Source organism: Sparus aurata, chromosome 4 (genome assembly GCF_900880675.1).
Source record: "Sparus aurata chromosome 4, fSpaAur1.1, whole genome shotgun sequence".
NCBI lineage: Eukaryota > Metazoa > Chordata > Actinopteri > Spariformes > Sparidae > Sparus > Sparus aurata.
Window position 1 is genome coordinate 36295478 of NC_044190.1, and position 7832 is coordinate 36303309.

Below are 7832 nucleotides of genomic sequence, written 5' to 3' on the forward strand. Positions count from 1 at the left end.
ACTTTTTTATTTTTTTGGGGGGGGGGGAATAAGATTTTTGGCTGATCGTTGTCAACATGTTAAAAAGACGCAACGCGAGTGATGAGGCGCAGAAGTGGCGCGTCAAGGTTTTTATTCTTTTTTTGGGGGGAGAAGGAGAGTCAAGCAGGTGCTCACAACCAAGGAGACGATTATTTATTTATTTGCATGTTTGTTTATTTGCGGGTAAATAACTGTGAATAATTGATGCAACATTGAGCCCAGTAATTACTCTGTACCAGCATCCGAGGAGAGGTGCGACGCGCGTTTTCTTGATATTTGGCGCCAACCAGTGTAGGAACTGATTATTGGCCGACAGAAAAAAAAAAAAATGTGGTCACTTTTTCTTTTAAATTCCGCATCACCTTTTTCTTTTTATTTTATCACCTGTAAGAAAAATAAACGACTCTTAATTATTAATTCTACGGAGCTTTAAAATCATCTGGAATCACCGAAAATACGTTCCTCCCTTTCTGCAGGAAAGCAGGTTTAAGATGATTTAAATGTATAAACAGGGAATAAAATAGTTGTGCTGGTGATGTGACAGCAGGGGAGTTTGAGAAATGCGTCTCTCTCCTTGAAGCGGGCCCAAGTCTGCGTAATTAGACAGACCCCAGCACGCCTCACAGCGCTCCCGTCGCCGCCGTCCTCTCTCCCCTCCCGGCGCAGATTTGTTGTTTCCAGAGGTTCAAAACTGGAGGGGGAATTTTTTTTTTTTTTCTCATTAAAGGAAACAAGCCCGGAGTTAGTTCAATTACATGAAGTATGCAGGGATGTTGTAAATTTAAAGATTTAAATAGCTTACAAAGTGGCCCGGGGCCCCATCAGTTAATTTCCTTAATTTATGGATTTTAGCGGAGTGTCTATGTGGAAGGGGAGGAAGTAGGTCATCTTGAGGATTTGCATGCCAGCGTTGAGATTTTTTTCATTTTCACACATCCCAAAAACATCTGACCAACGTCCTGACCAGGTGAGAGGAAACTCTCTCTGACACATCACCGTTCAAACAACAAAAAAACAAATGTCTCCTCAGTTCCAGGAGGAAAAAAAAACGCACATCTGATTGTAATATTTGACCCAAGTAATGAGATTATTGATGTTTGGTGTCCCCAGACAGAGATAACAGCTCTGTTCCACTTCTCATTAAAGGATTGTTCCACTGCAATTTCACATGTTTTTTTCCAAATGTACTTCAGATTTCTGCTCAATTTCTGATTTTTAACAACACAAGAGATTAAAGTGCATATATTTTTAAAAAAAGGAGCAAACCGAGCATCAGTCAAGATTCTCATCAGTCTCCGTCAGACATTGTATGCTAATGAAGTGTATGAATTAATGCATGACCCTATAAGAATAATAACTGCGCCTGTAGGTTCAGAAGCAGGTGCTATTAGCGAGGTTGTGCCCTAAAGTGGCACCGCGGAGGACAATGCTGGGCCTTTTCTCTATCTGAGCAGCTTTGTCTCGGAGGATAATATATGATTTTTAAAGCTCTTCTAACAAATAATAAATTAATCTTCAGCTACAACATGTAGGAGCACTTAAAGGTGCACTGTTTAGTTTTGGGGAAGAAAGAGAAAAATCAGTAATTGACCTTTTTTATGCCTAAAGAATCTAGATAGACACACTCTCTTTGTTTTCACCACTGAATAAACGAACTGACCTTAAAGGATTGTTTTACCTTGTTTGCTTGTGGCGGACCCTGCCACCTTTCGACCTTCAAACAGCATTATGGGGACCTTATTTTCTTTCAGAAAGCAGCTCATTCATTCGCCAATCGAAAGCATAAATATTTCTGACTTTGTATGATTACCTCATTCATATTGTAAATATTAAAACTCTGAGTTTGAATTCCTCCTCTGCACCTTTAATCCCTTAAAAAACGAATCTCTCGCCATGTTTGCTTTGGTCGATTTATGAATATATCTTTTAGTAAAAACACATTTATAGTCCAGAGTATGATATTATCATTTGTGCCACATTCATTGATGATTCAGCTTTAGCGTCTGTGATGCAGATTATGCAACCAGGTCAGCGTCCCTTCACTGAGGAATCGATACCATCTGCTTTTTCAACACGTATACATTATAATGCAGGATCACACCAAGCTGGGACGTAGTACCATCTGCTGGTTAGCAGCCACACTGTGCATTAACCCTCACACGTATATGAATGCACTCACAGCTGCCAATTTGAGGGCCCTGTAGGAAGAGGGTGGTAGAAGATTATGTGTCCAGGGGGGTTAAAGGTTAAGTTCAGTGGTGTGCACAAGAGGGGGGCAATTGTTGAAAAACGCATGCCAAAGTGCCCCCTTGGGAGCCAAAACACGTGCTTAAGTACCCTCTTGGGAGCCAAAATGTGTGCTAAAGTGCCCTCTTGGGAGCCAAAATGTGCGCTAAAGTGCCCCCTTGGGAGCCAAAACACGTGCTAAAGTGCCCTCTTGGAAGCCAAAATGTGCACTAAAGTGCCCTCTTGGGAGCCAAAACGCGTGCGAAAGTGCCCTCTTGGGAGCCAAAACACGTGCGAAAGTGCCCTCTTGGTAGCCAAAACACGCGCTAAAGTGCCCTCTTGGGAGCCAAAACGTGCCCTCTTGGGAGCCAAAACACGCGCTAAAGTGCCCTCTTGGAAGCCAAAACGCGTGCTAAATTTCCCCCTTGGGAGCCAAAATGTGCGCTAAAGTGCCCTCTTGGGAGCCAAAACGCGTGCTTAAGTGCCCTCTTGGGAGCCAAAACGCGTGCTAAAGTGCCCTCTTGGGAGCCAAAATGCGTGCTAAAGTGCCCTCTTGAGAGCCAAAATGCACACTAAAGTGCCCTTCTTTTCGCCCTTTTTTTCGGCCCTGCCCTTAAAAACGTCTGTGCACGCCACTGGTTAAGTTCATACCTGAAACCCAAACTCATGCTCTTATATGCGAGTATTTTCCCGTGAAAAGCCTTGAGGGCGTCTGGCAGCCGCCCTGTGATCCACACACAGGTCACCATCACACTGTACTCACACACTGAGGTGGAAACAGTAGAGACAACACAGTCACAGTCACCCCTCTAAACGCGGGCATTTTGCAAGAATCTCTTTCAAGCATTTTACATCAGATCAACACCCCCTTTTTGCTTTCCCCCCTCGGGCACGTGGAGAAAGTTTGAAAAGAACATTCAGAACTTGCTTTTAGTAATCTGCATGCCTTGTGGAGCCCGGTTTGCTGTCAATCGCTCCGTTCTTCCAGCCATTTGACATTCTGCTTGATGTTGGCGTGTGTCTGAGGTGCAGCAGCGACACTTATTGTTCATTATTTCAGAGAGAGAAAGAGAGAGGGAGGGAGGGAGACAGGGAGGGAGGGAGAGAGAGAGGGTAAGAGGGTGTCAGTTTATTAATAGAACGTGTGGGGTTGTGTTGCACACAAACACCTAACGAGCGCAGCGCAGAATTCCCTCAAGTGCTTAATGCCAGAAATTAAGTTTCCCTAAAAGCTGAGCACAAGGAGAGTACTTTTACTTCTGAGAGTCGCAGTCACCAGTCAAATCCCACTTTTCACAGGTGAAAGTGGGATGATCTTTCATGTAATCAGAGTATTTTGTGATTGGTTGAGACATGAAGGAAATGTTGACCAAGTGACCCTGAACACAGAGGATAAAGTATGTTTACTCAAGCAATGTAATGTAAGTACAAATATTGTATTTAACTGAAATTCAGTGGTAAATATTGTACCTTTTCCTTCCCTGTATTAATTTTTACATCATTAGTTACAAGTTACTTCACAAATTACAATTCTACAGACATAACACACATTAAACTTCTTAAATATGATTGAGTAGATGTAACAGTGCACGAACAGGCTGAGGGAGTAATAGAGTACATTTAACGGGATTTTAGGGAAAAAGAGAGTAACTGTCTTCTGCTCAAGTTACGGAAAAAAAATATGCAATTAGATTACACATAAACAATTCAATTTAAATGAAAGTAATTTCATTTTTGTTTCTTTTTGCTTGTTTGTTATTGAAGTAATCCAAAAATCAAAGAAAGTAATCACGTTACACTGGTAGTGCTGTGATGGACATCCACAGTGGCACTAAATACTTTTACCTTTTAATATTTCAAGTACATTTTAACTGGAAATACTTCTGTGCTTTTACTTCGATACTTCCTCCACCACTTTATCTAACGTGTGAGCGATTCAACCAGATATTTTCCAATATAGTTAATAAAAAACACAAAAATTAGAGGAACGTGTGAGAAGTTGTTGTTTATTTCTCTGCTCATCTCTGATCCACTTCAAAACACTGATACCTACTGCATTAATATAACTGTAAATGATAGATCAGTGAGTGACTGACGGCACAGTTGGGACTGAAAATGACCGAACAAGATATCATCTCTGCTTCAAGTTATAAAATCCAATCATTGCATCACTTCTCCGGTGTCACAGAACATCCAAATCTGGACCAGGAGTGGAGATTTGGCTAAAGAATCTCTTCTGCTGCCATCATGTGGTCTGAGGCTCTAATCACAGAGTATATACATAACTGCTGGGTACCTGTGAGGAAGAGTCAGGTAACAGAGGCCTTCCTCATCACTCATGGAGGACGATCCTCACTGAATTTCTGCTTTTGTTTTTCTAATTATGAACAACAAAAAAAAAAAACATGAAGCGATTTTCTTGTTAATTCAGGGAGTCCGAGGTGATACTGAGGCTTTATTTTGCATCTATTTGTTGAATCCTCCATCAAACTCTCCTAACCACTCAGATACTGCGTGTGCAATCCTCTCTGAAAGTCTCCAAAAAAAAAGAAGCAAAAAAAAAAAAAAAAAAAAAAAAAAGAAAGAAATCCTTCTGAAATGTGTTATTGCGCTTCTGGCTCCGACCAGTCTTACACATATCCAGCATCATGCTTTGAATGTTTGAACAGAGGAAAAATGGTCTTTCGCTTTTGTTGCTGCTAGTATTTGGTTAGCAGTAACAACGTGAACAGTGTGATGTCTCCAATCACATCTGGTATGCATCACATACCATTCCCCCCACTCAGCGTGCCTTGGGGGGAAGTCCCTGGCACCGCGGAGCACCCACAGTCCTCATTAGAGTGCATGTGTCATGATGGCATCAACCCGCAGCCTTGACTTATGCTTTATATTTACAACCATCCATCACGCCGCTGTCATCACAACAGTCAGAAAAACACGGATCTCGTCTCGAACGGTTTGAGCTGATCCGGCTCGTGTTTGTAACTCGTGATACGTGCAGCATCCTCGAGGGCCTTTTTTTTTTTTTTTTTTTTTGCTGTCTGTAGCCATGTTGTTGAGACTAGTAATGGCCTGAGACTGAAACTGGAGTCCCTGTCCTTTTGTTGTGCACTGAGCTCCCTAACAGAGGAGGGGACGGGGGGTTTGATGTGTCTTCTGAAGGCCTGCTGCTTTGTCAACACTGAGGCCTCTGCGCTGACACTATGGAAGCTGAGCGCCTCGGGGTGACGGCGAGGGGAGGGAAGGGTGGGTCACTGCACCCTGGTAAAAAAGAGACGGAGAGAAAGAGAGACAGACCGAGGAAGAGAGGGAGAAAGAGAGGCGACGGTGGGGGGGGGAGGGTGCCAGCTAGTGTGGCCAGCGCCAGGGGCTAGAGGAGAGTGCTCTGTGCAGCAGACTGCCTGATAGGGACTGAGGCTGCTGGCTGATGACATTTTATGGTCACAACATGCAATCCCACCAACTTTTAGTCGGTGAAAATCCAGTTTTCATACGCTGAACGGTGGCGGCGCTTTTTTTTTTTAGCATGTGTGTGTGTGTCTTTTGTTCGAAGCTGCACAAAGAATGACGCAGTTTCGCCTGTCATACTTAAAAGTTTTAATTCTATTACAGTAAACCGAGCAGTGGGTGGTAAAATAATCTCCAAACTCGAACCATATGGAGGGATAAGAGAGTTGTTTCAAACCAGCAAAAACAAAAAGCTCCAGAGTCGCAGTTTGATGTTTTGATTCGCGGGCTTGTGTTTGGAGTAAACTGTGGATTCTAGTCTGTCGTTGTTGATGATAAATTGAGGCATAATCAGCTGGTGACTGGATGAAAGTATCAGCTACATTTACAAACACTCAAAGTACTGCACCATTGTTGAGGTATTCCCCTGATGTCCTCACTGTCTTTGCTTTTTTATATCCTTTCTGTCATGAACACTGGTTTTTTTTTCCAAGACCTCAAATTTACAGATGAGATGCTTCAACTGTGCTTCAGAAATACTTTTAAATATATGAAGAAAAGTTCAGAAAAAATCAAACATGGACGCTTGAGAAGCAAGTGAGAGAAATAAATTCTGCTGTTCGATTTTCTGCTGTAAATAGTTTTCTCATCTCTGTTCATGAATTAAGAACAGGTTTGGTCAGTCTCCTTTTTTCTTTCCATCAGTGAAAACAAGTTTTTGCAGTGGATTTTAGTTGCTGCTGCCGTCAGTATCAGTATTTCTTGTTGTCACACTCAAGTACTCCATTCACAAAAAGGTAACATATTCTGTTTTACGTCCATTTTCACCGCAAAACTGCGTTAGAGTCCCTCTTGAGAGATAAAGTTAGCAGACCGCTAATTTACGGAGTTTTATCAACCTCAGAAACGACCGCACGACAACAATACACTGCAGTAAATGGATCCAAATATAAACCGCCACCAAAAAGCCACAAATAATGCTCAGAACAGCACCAAACTTCAGCAACAGTACAAATAGGGTCTCAGCACATAGTCCGGGGCATCTAACCTCCGCTAGCTTAGCTGGATTTCTATTGTGAAGCTAAAAACAGACTTCAACTCTCCTCCATCAGCTTCCGGGTCGGGGAAGTCCCGACGCGACGATTACCGAGTGCGGTTAGAAATGCTCAATTCCGTTCTTTTCCCTGTCCGCTCTCGATAATAACTGTTATAAACTGGCAGGTAAGACACATATGAACTTTGATTGCTTTTCAATGGAGTCATAATCACACATTTTCATCCATGAGCCGCGGAACTCTACTGCACTCAGTAATCGACTCGTCGGGACTTCCCGTCAACAGGAAGCTGCTGCAGAAGAGCGGTAAATTTAGTCAGCTTTTCAGTAGAAATCCAGCTAAGCTAGCGGATGTTAGATGCCCCGGACTATGTGCTGAGACCCTATTTGTACTGTTGCTGAAGTTTGGTGCTGTTCTGAGCATTATTTGTGGCTTTTTGGTGGCGGTTTATATTTGGATCCATTTACTGCAGTGTATTGTTGTCGTGCGGTCGTTTCTGAGGTTGATAAAACTCCGTAAATTAGCGGTCTGCTAACTTGATCTCTCGAGAGGGAGTCTAACACAGTTTAACGGTGATTTAGACCATGGATTAAACTTACACCGGAATATCCCTTTAACAATCTAAGAATTCAATGTGTTGATCAGCAAAAAGGACAATTTTCCAACAGAATAAGTGCTTTTTCCCAGATTGTTTTAACTTCTATTACAGGTTGAATTCAGATGTAAGCACCAGTTCTCAGTTCTTCTTCCTCTAAGCTGCATTCATCTGCATCATTTCCACACAACAACCAGAGCCAGCATCTTGTTTTTTTTCTTATTGGCTGCGGTGTTATAAGCTTGTTAACCTGTGATGTATCTGCTCAGTGCTGCGAATCGCAGTCTGAATGTGTTTGCCGTCCTCCAGAGGGGTGAGACCGAGCCGAGGCTGGGGCTCGCCGGAGGCGCCGATCTCTCCCAGGCTGAGGAGCCCGAGCCCTGCAGACACCGCTTTATCTCACCAACACTTTGTGTTAAGTGGCCGTATGTAATACTGGGTTACCATTGTGCATCCAGCTACAGAGAGAGTTTATTCTCTCACACATC